At 40.6% G+C, this 17841-nt stretch overlaps 1 protein-coding gene across 8 annotated transcripts in view; it reads left to right on the forward strand.

Annotated features, from left to right (window-relative positions):
- The window catches only part of ENOX1 (ecto-NOX disulfide-thiol exchanger 1), a 371724-nt gene that overhangs the window by 68234 nt on the left and 285649 nt on the right, over nucleotides 1–17841 (forward strand). For all 8 annotated transcript variants that reach the window (XM_062636831.1, XM_062636830.1, XM_062636823.1 and 5 more), the window contains exon 2: nucleotides 5229–5302. The gene's annotated coding sequence lies outside the window, so the exon portion shown is untranslated. The remainder of the gene's footprint in view (nucleotides 1–5228; nucleotides 5303–17841) is intronic.

Here is a 17841-nt window from a genome sequence, read left to right on the forward strand (position 1 = left end):
AGGAGTTGAAACTGTTTAGCTATTAGACTACTATACTGGGGATTCTTCTCCTAGCATGATGTAACCAAGATCCACCCAAGAAAGTGTTACTTAGGAAGTGTTTGTTTTCCTTTTGCAGTCCCAGCATGAGAGTTCTTTTGATTTCCTATGAAAACTTGAATTCTGTAGAATAGGACGAACACCCTCTAGCTGGAGAGTTGTAGGCCTAATAAATGGCATGTAAAAGAACTGACAAACTGCACCCCAGACCTTGTCCATCACAGACTCCAGAGAAATATGACTGAAGGGAAGATGAAGAAGTCAGACAGTTTGTGTTCTATATCTATATTCTGCGGATGACTGGTGGGCTGAAGGTGTAAGGTGGTCAAAAATTATCAAGGGTCAGTTTTATGTTAGTACATATGATGGTGTAACAAATTTGTTAAAGGGTGAGTAGCACCTCTACTGAAAAATAGTGTGCAGAAACAGTGATATAATCCCTTTGAGTCCCGAGGCATCACTAGCTGTACCTAGGCTTCTCTGAGAGAACTTTTCAGAGAAAACAAGTTTTTAAAAGGGAATAATCATGCTATTTCACAGTCCTCTTTCTCTTTCCCACCTTCTGAGCCCAAATAGTGAAGTCAAGATCCACAAACTCTGCATCTTCTAGTTTCTGATGTGCTTACTACGCCATGTTCTTTTCTATGTGTTTTTTTCTGAGTAAAAAATCAGAGAAGTTTATTTATTTTCCCATAAATTCATAAAGGGTGATTGTGGGATTTAGCTTCTTTGACAAAACACTGAAAATACATTAGTTTTTTATTTAAGTAATTTGGTGGAAAGAAAAATCAGTTGTCATGGGAAAAATGCTATAGAAAATGTTGTTTTTTTTTAATCAAGAGTCATTTTAGCTCATAAGCTATTCTTTCCTTATCTTGATGAAAAGCAGATGGTCAGATCTCTAGATCAATAATGTTGAAAACAGCAACAGCAGTGATCATCCTGGGTGCATGTGTTTTGTGATGTGCTTTCATATCTGAGCAGTTCCTTATTCTGTAAGTATCAGTCTGACTTGCACTCAGGCTTCAACACCACATCGAGCAATAACGAAAAAAATAAGGGCTGTTTAAATGCAGCAGGGCTTGGAAATAACAATTTTTTAAAATTGCCAGCATGTCAAAACATTGAAGGAAAATATTGAAGTGTACCACTGTGCTTCCAGTTTGTCTGTTGCTGAATGCTTTTTCTATTGAGTAATCACATCTTCTAGGGTCTAAAGCGGTGGTTCATTGTACATAATGCATTGCTGTCATGCCACAAGGCATTTAAAAAAAAAGAGATTGAAATTATCTGGAGGAAACCAAATCACTTTATTTCAAAGACAAATTAGATTGATCTATCTTACCATTCTCTGTAGATTTCATAAGCATATTACTTGTTGAAGTGGTATCAGGCATTTTATATATTATAGCAATTTGCATGCGTTCATTAAGCTGTGCTTTATAAAGCCTTCTGACAGGGGCATTTGATGAATCCTTTCGTGGACTACGTTCTTTCTTTACGCAGAGCAATCTGTTAAATCATGCCTTTGTCCTTGAGTTTGTCAGAATCAGTAAATGAAGCAGATGTTAATAACTGTGGGAGGGTTTGGGGTTTTTTTGGTGTTTGCAGAATATGGGATAACTGTGAAGGGCATGATTTGTAAAGCGACAGCTGGTATTATTAAAGATAGAAAGTGCGCTACATGTTAAACTTTCCCTGGCATCTTTTAGCAATTCCTTAAGGGTTTTTGGAACAGTCAGATGGGTGGCCATTTCTAAAATAAACACATCTAATGTGATGCACAGCAAATCATGTGCTTATACTTACATACGATTGTTCTTATCTTTGACTTCAAACGTTCTGTCACAGAGCTATCTCAGCCATGCAGTAATTCATAATGTTTCTCTATAAATATGTCATAAGCAATTCTCAGGTCAACAATCCCTTGAGACTTGTCTTTGAGCAACATCATTTCATGCGTTGCCGCATTAGTAGATTTTTACACCTGTTTGATATTTTGAAGGTTACCTTTATGACACAAGTTTTGCTGGACTTCAGTTCAGTCCCTGTAATCTACTACCTATTGTGAAGGTCACTTGGCTGAAGATGTTACAGCTGGGGAACATGGTGCGTTTAGGTGGTAAATGTGCCTCAAGAGATGGGTGGTAACTCCTGTCAAGGTGTGGTAACAGTCAACTACAAGGAGTGCCTGTAGGGTCCTTGCAGGTGAAGATAAAACAGGCAGCCAGAGATGAGGAGGGTAAGAGGGGCAAGCATAGTCTAGAGAATGCCTCAAGAGGGGCAGTGGAGGTGCTGAGCTCCACTCTGGTGACTGGCAACAGGACAACAAGGAAACTGAATGCGCCAGGGGAAGTTCTGATTGGACGTTAGGAAAAGGTTCTTCACTGGGATGATGATTGGTCACTGGAGTAAGCTTCCCTAAAACAGTTTAGTTTTAGGTGGTCCTGCAAGGAGAGGGAGTTGGACTTTATGATCCTTATGTCTCCCTTCCAACTTGAGATATTCTGTGATTCTGTGTGGAAAAGGTGTTACAGGGCTAACAGATGAAGAAGGAAGTACAGAAAAAAATGGAGGACATTACTGTAGAAAATAAAGGGTGAACTTTGGCCAACCTCTGATCTTGCAGATTTTTATTGGTATTACCTAGTAAATAGCTTCCACTCCTTTTAGGGGTAATATTTGACTAATTTTCACATTCACTTCCATGGCATTGCCTTTGCGTTTTCTCTATGCCTTATCGTGAAACTCTCTTGGGGAATTGAGTAGGAGGTGCAAAGGGCAGAGGTGTAGCAGTGTTACTCATACCTCTGATGGAATCTGAACTTGGAGCCTGGCTTGTCTGTAGTTGTCCTCAATAGCAGAAATGGCAACAACTGGCAGCACAGACGTAAATGTGTAGGGACTGCTGCACTGTGGCATTATACTGCTGCCTGAGTGGAGAGCCTGTTTGTGAAGGGACCTCACATAGATGAGTTTACCCAAGACTCAGGTCACTGAAGAACATCAAAACAACCAACAGGTGAATCAGGCTGCTAAAATTGAAGTGGCTTAGGTGGATCTGGATTGACAACATAAGGGTGAATTATTTATAGCTCGGGTGACTGTATGGAGCCTCTTGTGACAAGCCATAAACATTGCTGAACATGGCAAGATGGACATCATCAGATCCCAGTTTATGTGGTGAACAAAGTAAGGAATATGTCTCCACTAACTACTAAAAAGGCAACACAAGCTTTCTTAAGCATTGGTGGTGTAGTGGTGAGCATAGCTGCCTTTCAAGAAGTTGATGGGGCGGGGTGATTGCAGCTTGGGGACAGGCTGGACATCAGTCAGCGGGTGGTGAGCAATTGTATTGTGTGCCACTTGTCCGTCTTGGGGTTTATCTCTCTCTCTTTTTGTTGTCTTCCTTCTCGTTATTATTATTATCATTATTGATATTCTTATAAAATTTTATTTCAGTTATTAAACTGTTTTTATCTCCTGCTCAAATAGGAGATAAGAAACTTATCAAACTGTTCAAAACCCCATGGGTTTTGCCTTTTTTTTTCTGATTCTCCTCCCCATCTATGGGGCAGGGAGGGGGGTGAGCGTAAGCAGGCAGCTGTGAGATACTTAGTTGCCTGCTGAGGTTAAACAAAGACAGTCCAGGATAAATAATCCTAGAGGTTGTCATGTTTATAGGGATTGCCTGAAAATATATAGAGAAGACCAGTGAGGGATTTCTGTAGTTGTTGTTCTTGCACATGAAAGTAGGCAGCAGCTACAAATCAACGAACTGTTGCTTTTGTAAGAATTGGCAGAATCTTTCACGCAGTTGCTGCATAAACATTTCTACTGCTTCTGTTTCTCAGAGCGAGCCTTATCTTTCTGTCTGATTATCTTGCAAAAAATGAGCAGTGAAATAATTATCCATGCAGATATTTACATTTTGTCTCTGCTTGAAAATTACCAGCTCACAGAAGGGAGCAGAGGGAGTCTAGGACTCCTTTGGTGGGCCAAGACTTTGGAGAAGAATGTGCCTGCTCTTCAGCTGGAGTACATGCATGCTTCCAGCCAGGTGACCATTGATGCAAAGTGGGTATAGGCTGCTCTGTAACGGATTTGTCTTAACTCTTCTGGGGTGATTCACTTTGCCTACTCTGGGAATCATGTGATGGGCACCAATAATGCAGCTGCAGGCAAAAGCTCAGGCAAAGCTGTGGGGAAAAGAAAAAGCCAATTATTTTTTTAAGAGTTGTGGCTGTATGGCAACACTGTGTGAAACAGTTTTTACTGCTGCAGAATTCAGAAATGCTAATGGTGCTACTGGACTACTCAACAGAGCATGTACTCATGATGGTGATGGTCGTCTCAGAAATCATTGTCCAAAACAAAGATTGGTTCAAGCGCATTTAGACTCATGAACTATTTTTTTCATCTCTTTCTTCCCCCTTTATGTCTTACCTTGGTCTGCAGAGCCAGTTTCTTTCTCCTGATGCATCTTCTCCCTCTTTTTTGCCTTCTTAAGCAGATCAGACTTATCAAATGCATGGCACTTAGGGTCACTGTAAGGGAATCACCACGAAATTTTACAGGGACTCTGAGACTAATGGTGATTAGATGTTTTACATATACTTACAAAAATGTACACCTAGAGTATCACACCTGTAGCAGAACTGGCATGTTGAGCATTTTTAGACAATAAAGAGGTAATGTGCATAAAAATATCCATGATTTTTCATGTACTTTCTGTATTCATACAGTGGTCTTGCTGAAAACTAAAGCCAGAATATTCTTAAATGTACATAGGGATGCTTGTGGTTTCCTAAATCATTTATATTTTCTGATATGCCACTGGAAGTTTTGCATATTTAATATGTTGGGCTTGTTCTTTCATTAGAAACAGTTGTAGCAAAATTGCTGATTGAAAATTTGGTGTGTTTTCAGAGTTTTCTACTAATTTTGAACTTGCATGTAGAAGCTCACTAAGAATCTATGCAATACTATATATCTTAAATATAATACCCTATAAATTATCATACAATCATTGCTATTACCCGCAACATTTCCGAGGCGATGCACAACTTTAGGACTATCTTATGAACTCATTTTAAAATAGTAATTTTTCACTGGAGATTTTTTTCTTTTATATGCTTATGCCATATGCTTTTAGTGACTTTTACAAATATATGTTATCTCCTTTTCAGATCTTGGACTCTGAACTTGGCGTAATTCTTGGTTATATGTTTCTTGAAACTTGGAGAGTATCTGCAACAAATAGGTATGTGTAATGGATACATTCATGCTTTATATTGGATGATTTAGAGTGTGTGTGAATTTTGTTGACAGTTTAATGCTGAACTTCTTAAAGCTCTTGATAAATCTCATCTGCCATGAATGGGACAATATGATGGATCTTTGCAGGCTGAATTTTCAGTAGAACATGTGGTATTTGTATGGCAGAAGCTGGGGAGGGGTGTGATGCTCACAGTCACTCAGAGAGAAATGTGTGGCCAAACTTAAAAATTTAGGTTCAGACTGAACAAAAAAGTGAGTCTCCATGAACAAGTAAGAAGTATTGAAGGTAAAATCAGTGAGTCAGAAAAAATAGATGTGCTCTTGATCCCCCCAGTACTTCACTTCAGGCTGTGTGGTAACTGGCTTTTCATCTGTTTTCTTTGGTTTTCTTTGCATCTGTTAAAGGTAGTGAAGGTATGAATGTGACTAAATGGTGGGAGAACATGGCCATAAAAGTTGAAATCTCAGTTACGCTGAGGTTCCCGGAAATTTTCTCAAGTATTTCAGTGAAGCTAATATCTCACTTGGAACATTTACAGAAAATATTCAGGCAATTTCAGAAAAACGTTCTTGCATATAACAAAGCAATTTCTATGTGATTTCTTTTTTAAAAGTCAGGTCACATTTTATGATGCTTGAAACTCTGCTGAGCTCCTAGCAGTGAAGAAAGAAACAAGAAGGTTTTATTTCGGAAGAGTTTATAGACCTAGTCAATTTTTTCAGTCTCAGCACTAAAGAGGAAGAGGTTTCTTTGAGTATTTGGATGTAACAGTTGGAACTTACCTTGATCTGTATGAGATATTTTTAATGTGGGAGAGGTTGAATTCTTCTTATGAATAATATCCAGGACCAGTTTTTTGTGTATGTTGTGGTTTAAGTCCAGCCAGCAGCCCAGAACCACGCGGCTGCTCGCTCACTCCCTACTCCTTCCTCCCCTTGCTCCCAGAGGGATGGTGATGAGAATCGAAAGAATGTAACTCCCACAGGTGGAGATGAGGACAGTCCAGTAACTAAGGTATAACACAAATCACTGCTGCTACCACCAATAATAATAATGGTAGGGTAAACAACAAGGGGAGAGAATACAACCTCTCACCACCCGCCAACTGAAACCCAGCCTGACCCGAGCAGAGATCTAGGCCTTCTGGGTAACTGCCCCCAGTATATATAGAGGGCACAATGTACTGTGGTATGGAATACCTCTTTGGTTAGTTTGTGTCAGGTGTCCTGCCTCTACTTAACCCAGCTTCCCCTCCTCCCTGGCAGAGCATGGGACTCAGAAAGTCCTTGGTCAGAATAAACATTACTGAGCAACAACTAAAACCATCAGTGTTATCAGTGCTGTTCCCAGGCTGAAAGTCAAAACACAGCACTGCACCAGCTACTAAGAAGGAGAAAAATGACTGCTACTACTGAACCCAGGACAGTGTAGAGGACCCCTCCACAAAAGTGGGTTTTCACAGTAAGTTGCTGGTTCTGTAAGAATCAGAATGCAAAATGTTGTCATAATCTGCTTTACCTGTAGATCCCAAGACCTGCAAGTCTGTTTGGCAGACCTGTTTGGCAAAATAAGAGCCAATTGTCTCCATTTTATGTAGGGGTCAGGTACCTGTCTGAATCACTTAATGTGTAATTGTCCTGCTGCTGGATCTCTTGGGTGTTCAGACCCATGTTCCGGCCTGTCAAAGGATCTTATGTCTAATGGTGTTTTCAGAGTGTGTACAAAAGATCTCAACATTGTTTCTGATGATTAAATTTCCTTAATATTTCTTATATCTATTGATGTCCCTTCTCTTATTTTATCCATTCCTTTTTGTGGAGAATTTATTCAGTCTCGTTTGTTTTATTTTCTGCTTTGCTCCTTTGTTTTGCTTTCCCATATTTTTTGCCTTTTCTTCCTCTTTTTAATTCATTTGCAGTCTCCGGAGATTGGCAGCAGTGGGATCTTACACAAGGAGGAGCTTCAGGAAAAAGAAACATAGCCGAATGAGCTTCCCTTTTACTGCCTCTCTAGAGAGCTTGCTGTAAAAGGCAACTTGCTGTCAGTCCTGTAAATTTTCTTTTGCAGCCAGCTCTGCTGGGTGTCCCCTTTGTGCCCTGTGAACATCTGTGTTGTAGCTTATGTCTGAACCCAATTGGAGAACAAATGTGTGAAGCTGCTTCTTATTTTGAGCAGGAAGCTGCTGCTATTAGTAGGGCACATGGCCTTGCTTTGACTGTGTGACTTCTAATCCCCATCCGGGAGCAAACCAGCCTCTCCCTTCCCACCACCTGTGCCCTTGTCCGTGGGGTAGCACGTTTCCCTGCTTTCCTCAAGACAGTGCCCATGCCTATCAGTTGTCAGCATTCATTTTCTCCCTGACTTTTTCCCAAGATGTCATGCAGAAAGGAAGAAAGGAATAAGCACTGAACTACTTTGATGGCATAGCTTACTTTCTGTTGCTCATGGAAACTTCTCCCTGCATGCATACAGTCATGCAGGCACCACCCAGCAGCACCACCCTTCTGCATATGAAAGAAATCTTCAAGCCCCAAAGTACTGAGGCTCAAGGAACGCTGGAGCAGAAAAGGAAGCCCCGTTCCCCAGGCTGAGCACAGGGTTCCAGGAAAAGGTGACAATATTTTTGTGCTGGTTTTGGACACAGCACAAGAGAGCTCATTGAGCATGAATTGTGAACTTAACCTCAGACTTGCTTTAACCAACTTTTTGCTTTAAAAGAAAAAAAAGAAGGGGATGAAGAAAAACAAGAGGCAGCACTGCCCTGATTGCAGGAGTGCCATCCCACATGAGTGTGCTCAGCACCATTTGGTAAGTGTAGGTGATGAACTGCAGTCTTTGAGGCATATGGGTGCCTCCAACAGAAGACCCAAATCTGTTGTGTCAGGCTGGCTTTGGCTTATGCTCCAAGGGTTGTTGTGATGAGCCTGGAAGATACGGAAACTTCTGTGGAAGATCAGGCATAATAGCAGAGAATGACTGTAACTCTGGGGAGAGAGAGCTGGAGGATTTGAGGTCAGAGTAAATAGGCAGCCATCAGCTGGGAAAGGAGCACAGCTGATTTAGTGAAATCATGCACCAAATTCAGCATGGGTTGAAGGACTCAGAAATAACAGATCTTCCCGGCTGACATTAGCTGAAATGGCTACTGGGTAACCTTGTTTTCCTTCCCTTCCAGTAAATGAGATCCTTCTGGCAGAAAGGTGCGTAATGTTCAGAGCTTTCCATGCCAGGTTAGAAAACATTATCCCATTTCTTTCCAAAACTAGCCATCAAGGAAGTCCCAGTGCACCCCAGATGCCTCTGCATGCGTGAATTCTACACAGGCCATGGTCTCCCCTTGTGTATGCACTTGTTATGGAGAGAAGGGTTGGTCTGGCTTATCGCACGACTGCAAGTACTAAACAGCTAAAATTTCTAAAGAAGTAATCTGGTCCTGTTTAAATGTTGGCGGCCAGATACCTGTCTTCCATCTGTGGCAGCCTATGCCAAACAGCAGAACTGCAATGTTTGTGTTCTGAAGCATCAGGGAAATAAGTGGCACGATGCAGATTTTTTTTTTTTTTTTTTAAATACATGCAAATCTGAAACATCAAACATAGAAAATAATGTTAAATTGTGACAGACAGAAGCTGGGGAGTTCACCTGTAAGGATTGTGTCTCCTCCATCCATAGGGTAAAGCTTCTGCACAGGGCCCTTCAGCACTGCTGTATGGGCATCGCTGTTAACAGTGGGCGGTGGACATGTGCAGGGGAGGGGGTGACAGTACCCTGGCTGTCCCCTGCCCCTGGGTCACTCAAGGTGTTGCATGGCCTGACATAGAGGGGAGGAGGGTGGTTGATAGTCTTGCAGGTGTGTATGGCTCACAAGACCCCTCCAGAGATGCAGGGTGGCTGTTTTCCTCCCCATACAACCAGAAAGGTTGTATGCCACGGGAGACTGTGCCAGGTTTGAATGGCTGTTTCTTCAAACAGCTCCTTGCTGAAGTACTTGAGCAAAGGAGCTCTGTTCAGAGGAGAGGAGAATGTGGGCTCTAACCACTGTTTGCTCCTCAGGGCCATGGCCTGCAGGGAAGAGTCAGAACAGCCCTGAAGCTGTTCCAGCAAATAAACTGGGATTGTAACACCCCTCAGCCAGCCCTCAGCCAGGAGTTACATGCAGATGTTTTGTCTATTCTTGTCCTTAATTGAGGCTTCATCCAAAAGGGACTGTGCTGCTTTTGGTGAGCTTTGGATCAGTCCCATGGAGCATCTGGGAAATAAAGCAGGACTGTGCTTCAGCCAGTAGTGACTGCGCAGTAGCAATTTGGTTTGGTTAGAGAAAGTGTCAGCTTTTAGCAGCTCCCTGTTAATTTGTAATTTGCTTCTTCATCTACACACTATTTATCAAGGTTATGCAAAGAAGTTACACATTAAAACTATTTCCCTTTTCTGAATTGGCTTGGTGTTGCCATTGTTTGTCTCCCTTTCAAGTGCTAGAAAATGCGTGTTTACAATAGGTGATTAAAAGGATGCCACTTTGGTACCTGTGAGCAGTGTCTTCTGATTCGCTGGAATGGTCATAGCTGAGTCATGCTGCTACACATGCTGTATGTTCCTGAGCTACACACGGTGTTACTTCGCGCACAAAAAGTTGTGGTCACATGCAAGGAGTTGTGGTCAATGGCTCAGTGTCCGGCTGGAGACCAGTAACGAGTGGTGTCCCTCAGGGATTGGTGTTGGGACCGGTCTTGTTCAACACCTTTGTCGCTGACATGGACAGTGGGATTGAGTGCGCCCTCAGCAAGTTTGCCGATGACACCAAGCTGTGTGGTTCAGTTGATATGCTGGAGGGAAGGAATGTCATCCAGAGGGACCTTGACACGCTTGTGAGGTGGGCTGATGCCAACCTCATGAAGTTTAACCATGGCAAGTGCAAGGTCCTACACCTGGGTCGGAGCAATCCCAGGCACAGATACAGGTTGGGCAGAGAAGAGATTCAGAGCAGCCCTGTGGAGGAGGACTTGGGGGTGTTGGTTGATGAGAAAATGAACATGAGCCGGCTTCAGTGTGTGCTTGCAGCCCAGAAAGCCAACCATATCCTGGGCTGCATCAAAAGGAGCATGACCAACAAGTCAAAGGAGGTGATCCTGCCCCTCTACTCTGCTCTCGTGAGACCTCACTTGGAGTATTGTGTGCAGTTCTGGTGTCCTCAACATAAAAAGGACATGGAACTGTTGGAACAAGTCCAGAGAAGGGCCACGAGGATGATCAGGGGACTGGAGCACCTCCTGTATGAAGATAGGCTGAGAAAGTTGGGGCTGTTCAGCCTGGAGAAGAGAAGGCTGCGTGGAGACCTCATAGCAGCCTTCCAGTATCTGAAGGGGGCCTATAGGGATGCTGGGGAAGGACTCTTCATTAGAGGCTGTAGTGACAGGACAAGAGGTAACGGGTTAAAACTTAAACAGGGGAAGTTTAGATTGGATATAAGGAGGAAATTCTTTCCTGTTAGGGTGGTGAGGCACTGGAATGGGTTGCCCTGGAAGGTTGTGAATGCTCCATCCCTGGCAGTGTTCAAGACCAGTTTGGACGAGGCCTTGGGTGATGTGGTTTAGTGTGAGGTGTCCCTGCCCATGGCAGGGGGTTGGAACTTGATGGTCTTAAGGTCCTTTCTAACCCTAACTATTCTATGATTCTAACTGAGGTTGTCAATGATGTGTTACTCGACTGTCAGACTTAAAGCACTAATAAGGAGCTTTGGAATAGTCTTGTTTAAGAACGGTTGTTGTTTATAATGATAGTTCTGAACATAAATTTAATTACAAATGCAAGAAAATGAAGGCAGTCTTTCTGCTTGAATGGATTAATGACTTTTGAGTATTTAAGAAAGTGGTAGTTCCCTTACAATGTGTTTTATTCACCTTAAAGTATTCACATAGCAGGCTGTCACCTGGAAGATTAATTCCTGTAGACCTCCTGAACCTCCACTGCAGAGTTGCTGCCTGTCACTACGTACCATGCATGTGAAGATGGTAAATGTCTGAGTGGGCTTTTTAATATGAACGCTCAAGAAACTAGTGCCAACAGTGGAGAAGTGGGTATGATCTGCTGTTGATTCTGCTGTGCTTTTTTACTGTTTGCTTGTGGAAAATATTTCTGAATTGGAGAGGCAGGTGCACACTCGTGTGGTGCGTTCTGTATAGGCGCTAATCAGCCTTCTGCTTCCCGTCCACATGCATCCTGGTGATGCTATTCACTGCACAGTGATTAGGTCTCTAATCTCATCCATATATAAAGTGTGTGGTAGCCAAATGTAGCAACATGGGAATGAAGTATCATTATTTTGTCAAGACAAGATGCCCAACATAGAGTATCATAAATTGATCCCAGGAGGACGGACCTAGAATATAAACTGTAGTGGTTTGAATATATGCATTTTATAATTGTATTAAACGCTTTGCAGCAATTTGTATTGTGTTACAGCTAACAAAGTATTTTACCTCCTAGTAACGAAATAATGTAAATAGTGTTGCTATTTTTCTTTTCCATATTTATAATTACATTAATTGCTTTGCATATTATTAACAAACAGTTAAGTGTCAGAGCCCAAGCTGTAGCTGCCAGTAATCCACAAGAAACTTGTTTGCATATTCAAAGTATGAAACTGAAGAGTAATACCCCTTTTGCAAGCTCATATATTCACAGCTTACATTTTACATAGAAAAGCTCATTGTGTTACCTAAATATTGTCATGTTCAATATCAAATCTTGTGCTAGAAGAATGTCTTTTGGAAATGAAGAGAAACTTTGTGCAAAGAGATCAGAAGCCATCCGATGAAACATAAATGAATAGCTCACATTAGCTAGGAGTTGTGACTTCTTTCCAAGTAATGCTAAGCTTTGAAAAAGATGTTTCCTGTCTTTGAAAATAGCATTTTTCAGAAGCCAAAGCTGGAAGATCCACATGCAGTACAGTTTTTTTGTTTCGTAATGTAATTTAATTGGGCCAACAGAGTGTCACAAGGAAGCATTCGAGGATTGTCAAAATTTTTCAAGCAGGAGCTGTTTTTCTGGAAAGCTTCCAGAGAAATAATCTTTCTGCATCGGTGTCTTGCGGACTTGAGCATTTTTATTCTTAAGGACGAAGCAAATTGAGATTTCAGCATAAATGTGGCTAAAACTTCAGTTAAAGAAAGCCTCTTCTTCAGCTTTCTTGTCTGTTTGTTTTTTCTTTTAATTTTTGTTTTCTTTGTCATTCTGATGCTTTATTTGTGTGGAACTCCTTGCTGGAGGCCAGCATTTAATCCACCTGATGCTTTTGAAAATTTGCAAACTGCTGGTATTTGTGAGGGCTGCAGAGTGAAGAATCAGTTCCAACTTAATATTGCAGATGTACGCTGAACTATCTGGGGAAGAGCAAAGGTTGATTAAATTCACAGAATAAGGTGATTCAGAGTTTTCTAAATATGTCACTCAACCTAAAATTAACTCAATTATTTACCAGTCACACACATGCTAATGAAACCTGACAATCTCAATCGACCTGCTGTGATGAACCTCACTGTCACCTAATATTATTTCTTCTGTATTTTCCCCAGAAAAGAATAGTCATTGTAGCATTTATCACATGCAAAGCAAAAGAGTTTGGAGATTTTATTTTTTTTTATGATACCTGAAATTCCAGGTCTCTAGTAAATTTAATTAACAAGGCTATAAAAGAAGCACTTGTTTTTTGTTATAGTCTCCTGAAGTTTAATCCCCCGGAAATTTCACATGTGATAGTGATGAAAGTGGCTGCATCTAAGTCAGCATCTGTGATACTATTTAAGAAATGAAGTTGAGGTTATCTTTCAAAGCAAAATGTGGCAAAATTATAAAGCTTTACGACATTAAGGTAATACAGGAAATATGATTTATTATTATTACTGAAGTTAGAATCTCCTTGGAATGGTATTTTTAGCTGTGTTTTACAAGTAAGTAAAAGATATATGTAAGAAATTTGTAAGTTAGCAAAAGTCCTAAATGGGTTTATCTACTTTCCTGATAAATACAGAAATATATTATTTGAATGAAAGTGTGGTTATCCTGCATTTGTACTTGAGTTAGGGGTAAATCTTCAAAAGGCTGCCCTGGATTATGAAATGGTACCACTCTTTCCATTTCCAAGGTTTTTCCCCCAAAGCTTTATAGAATCCTGGACGAAAATCAGCATTGATCCATAAAATAGACACAACTGTAGCATTGATATGGGTAGGGCAGAACAGCTGAAAAGATTTCTGGCCTAGAGTTATTTTCTGTCCAGAAAACTGAGGTAGATATCATACATACATATATATATATATATATATGACATAATTGAAGCTGCTGGGCAATGGCAGGCTGTTTGTGGACAGCTGTGTGTCCAGCCTTTTTGGCTGGAATGGTTAAGTGGCTAATTAAATGGACAAGTCAGGTCTCAGCATGCCCTTAGGGAGAAGACTGCCATGCCTCAGCTTCTCATGAAAGTTTTGGCAGAGATGGTTTTGAAGCTGCAGCAATCTAATTGTGAGGTGTGGTGCTGGGTACAGGATGGGCTTGCTAGAACCCATTTTATTGGATTTTACTTGGTGTCTTCCACCCACAGAGTAACATGAAAAGTTTAAAAACCTCTGAAATTTTGAAAACTGGAATGAAGTCATCACATTCAATTGAATTTCTTTCCAGATTGTTCAGAATTGTTACTGAATTTGTTTAGAGAGTTGGCTGGTTGATTTTAATTTCCATGATTTTCTTACATGATTCATTCAGTGACATCAGTTATGGTGATCGAACAGTTGTTTCTGTAGTGACAAAATGCATTGGTACAAGCATGCTTGTATGAATCGGGTAAGGAAATAAAAAGTTTGTTCGCAAAAGTAAAGCAGAAATACTTGGTAAAGTTTTTCAGGAGAATGGCTTGTTAATATAAAAAAAAAAAAATTAATATAGCTGAGTCTTCAGTACATCCAAAGATGGCAGCATGGCTAGTTTCACAGTGAAGCACAAAGGGATCTGTCCACATCTTGTAAGAGCAGCCACCAGGAGACCACTTAAAATAGAGAAGTGACTCCATAGTAAGAGTGAATTAATTAAACTGCAGTTAGAAAAATAAAGCTTCTTGCTCATCTTCTACACTATGGCAGCCAGCATCACAGATCACTATGATTAATGTCTATCTCCTTAATAAGTTGCACCTTAAAAGGATCTTGAATACTTCTGTTATGTGACAGATAAAGTTCTGATTGCATAATAGCACGAGTTGTCATCTCAACCACTGAAGATGATGGAGCTGCATCAGGCTTATGTTAATGCAGGTGAAATCTGACTTGCATTCACCATACATAGCAAGGAACATACATCCAAACTGAGGAAGCCCCAGATGATATTGTTGTACTGTATTATCGTGGATTTAAATACTATTTGGGGTACATGCTAATAATGTCAAAAAGACCCTTGGTGTGTACAGTGACAGTAAGAATTAATTCCACTCCCGTCATGACAACTCTCAGTGGGAATATTGTGCCTTGCCTGGGCTCAGACGTTATTTCCAGTAAGTATGGAAATAATGGCTCACAGTGCTGCAAAGTGTTAGGAGATCTCAAGGGAAATCTCATCAGATTATGTGATAGGTTTGAAATTAATCCATGTCCCCACTGTATTTACACAATATACAGTTGTCTCTCTGATGGCTTATAAGGAAAGGTAAATGCTGCCATCCTAAATCAGCAAGGGGACTTGCTGCAGTATGTTCTCTTGGAGGCTAGATTTTTTTTTTTTAATCGATACAGGCAACTCAGAAAATGGTTATATAACTTTCTTACACTGCAGATTTATTGTTGTCTGGTTTGTAATCTCATTATGCCACATCATCATCTTTCTTGCAGTTCTCCTGGCCTCTAGTCCAGCAGACATTAATTTTTACACTATCCGTTTGAAAAATCTGAAAGGGAAAAAATTGTTGAGAACTTCTTGCTTCTAGTATGGATATGACCCAGCTATAGATCCATCTGTCATTCCTAGATTGCTCTTTGGTGAAGGTTTCTCTATGGCACTGTTCCCGCCTCTTTGCAGGCTGGTTTGGGATTGTGCCAGGCTTTGCCTGGTCAGGTGTGCAGAGCTGGTCGTGTTAGACCAAAACCTGTCTTCTCACTGTCTTTCCCCGAGGAGCAAGGGATTGTCACCCATGGAAGAATGTGCACTTCAGCAGACTTGTACAGCAGTGAATATCTCAAGAAGCATATGACAAACTTGCCAGCCCATGGGTTTGGTTTCTCGAATCCTGTGTGTTCTGGAGGGCATAAGCTAACAGCTCAGTTGCGAATCCTGTAAGATTTTAAGCATGCAGGAAAGATGTTCTCTGGTCAAGAAGTCTTAAAAGGACTGGAAAAGGAATGGTTTTCTTCAGTGATCTGCTTTTAGCCCTAAGTTTCAATACCAACACCAAGTAGTTTTAGAGGCTCAGGGCAAAAGGGAAGTTAGCACCTGAGATGTGCAAGGGCTGCTAGCCTGGACTAGGCCTTTACTTGTTTAAAGGAAAGTGTCTTTCTACTTTGCTTTCGTGGACATGGAAATAAAACAGATGTGACACCATGCATTTCTGCAGCTTCTCCTCTCACTGATTTAGCTTCATTTGTATCTGGCTTCCACATTTAGCTCCCAGTCTTCCCTGGGGCTTCCTTCCCATTGTTAAGGCTATCCTTTCTCCAGAAGGCATTGTCTTTAGAATCATAGAATAGTTAGGGTTGGAAAGGGCCTTAAGATAATCTAGTTCCATTCCCCATGTCATGGGCAGGGACAAATTGTCTTTGTTCTTTTGTAAGTTCTTTCTCTTCCTTGAAGATGCAGCAATGCAATGAAGAACCTCTAGGATCCTTTCTGTTGACTTTTCTTCTTCCCTGGTAGGTTGCCTAAAGAGAGTTTTCCAGTTCTTTTTCCTTTTTGTCTGTGCTTGACTTTACAATTAAGAGAACCCTTCTTTCCTTTTCCTTCTAGTAGCCACTAGTTGTGGCAGGCAATGGGTTAATCATTCAAACTGCTTTCTATCTTTCTGCAAATTTGTTGAGGTCAGGGAAACGTTTGGTACAGTGGTTTTGGTTTGCTATAAGCTCTAGTTCTACTTAGACCTTCTTTTTTTCCCCCTCCATTTTAGTAGACTGTTGAGTAAGTGTATCAGCAGTCACATCTGACACAAGTGTCAAAACACATTAGATTCCTGGCTCCCTTTAATTAATCACACAGAAGAGAAAACAAGAGAAAACCCACATACTAATTTATTTCCTTTAATACTAATGCTTCCAGATTCCAGTCATCTTTATCAGCTTTTAAAAACCATCTGACCATGTATTAGAATCTTGTACATTTTATCTGATGGGTACAAATACAACCAGCTTTTTTTCTGCATCTTGTTATTCATGGTAGCTGAATTTTGTACCTCATTGTAATTGCATTTTTCCCTTATATGCATTAAGGGAGGAGAAAGGACTATATAGCTCTTTATTCTTCTTTACCTTGCTGAGCCAAAGCAGTTAGAATGGGGCATGCGCCATCCAAAGAGCCATGCACTAAATTCTGATTAATCAGTCACCAAGATGACCAAAAAGGAGGCATAGACTGGGGATACGGCTGCTGCTGACAGCACAAATACAAGACAGTGAGGTTGCAGCAGGAATATCTGAGGAATCATTATAACTAGTAATGATGCATGAGGTGGAAAGAAAACAGGTTGTTTCAGAAGCAACATAGGCTTTGTATGTGGCAGTCTACAGAAAACCAGTTATTTATCAACTGAACTGGTTTTCAGTAGAACTGTTTGGGCTTTTTTAACTTTATACACTGTCAAATTAATAATTTAAGTACATCTCTTCATGCTTTCTGAAGCATTGAAAAGTATGAACCTGAATAGTGTATGGTACTTGAAATTGCATTTAGCATAAAGGTATTTATCTGTTTGTCATATGGAAGGAAAATTAATAATATTCTTTGTGAACCAAAACTTTTATACAGAATGTTTTCTGAAATTTCATTATATAGAAGCCCTATGGAAGCTATGCTGTTCAGAACATTTTCGTTTTCATGTACTGTAATGTGTATTTGTTCAAAGAAAGAAATGCTTATCTGTTGAAAAGATAGCAGTGATAAATTACTTCAGCTTTCATGCTTACCTACGGTTTTCCATTTGGTATTAAATTCCTGGTTGAATCCCAGAGGTAGATAGATTGGAATTCAGAAAGTTACTTTGATGCCTTTTAGCCAACCCCCATGACCTGATGATAAAAAGAAAATTTAGTCATCTAAAACACCATCCTTCTTGTATAGTTTAAATCCCACTAGATACTGAAAGGGTTGCAATTTTTACCATTTGCTGTGAACTGTATTAATTTTCAGAGGATGTACAAGACCTCTACCTTTACTGTCAAAACAACCGCACTTTAGATATCAACAGTTTAACTATCTGTTGAATCTAAATAGCATGCAAATTGAGCTTCCCATACTCATCTTGCCTCATTATGGGTAATGCTGCATATGCT

Source organism: Pezoporus occidentalis, unplaced genomic scaffold (assembly GCF_034315485.1).
Source record: "Pezoporus occidentalis ecotype Australia unplaced genomic scaffold, CSIRO_AGI_Poc_V1 ctg5, whole genome shotgun sequence".
NCBI classification, from domain to species: Eukaryota; Metazoa; Chordata; class Aves; order Psittaciformes; family Psittacidae; genus Pezoporus; species Pezoporus occidentalis.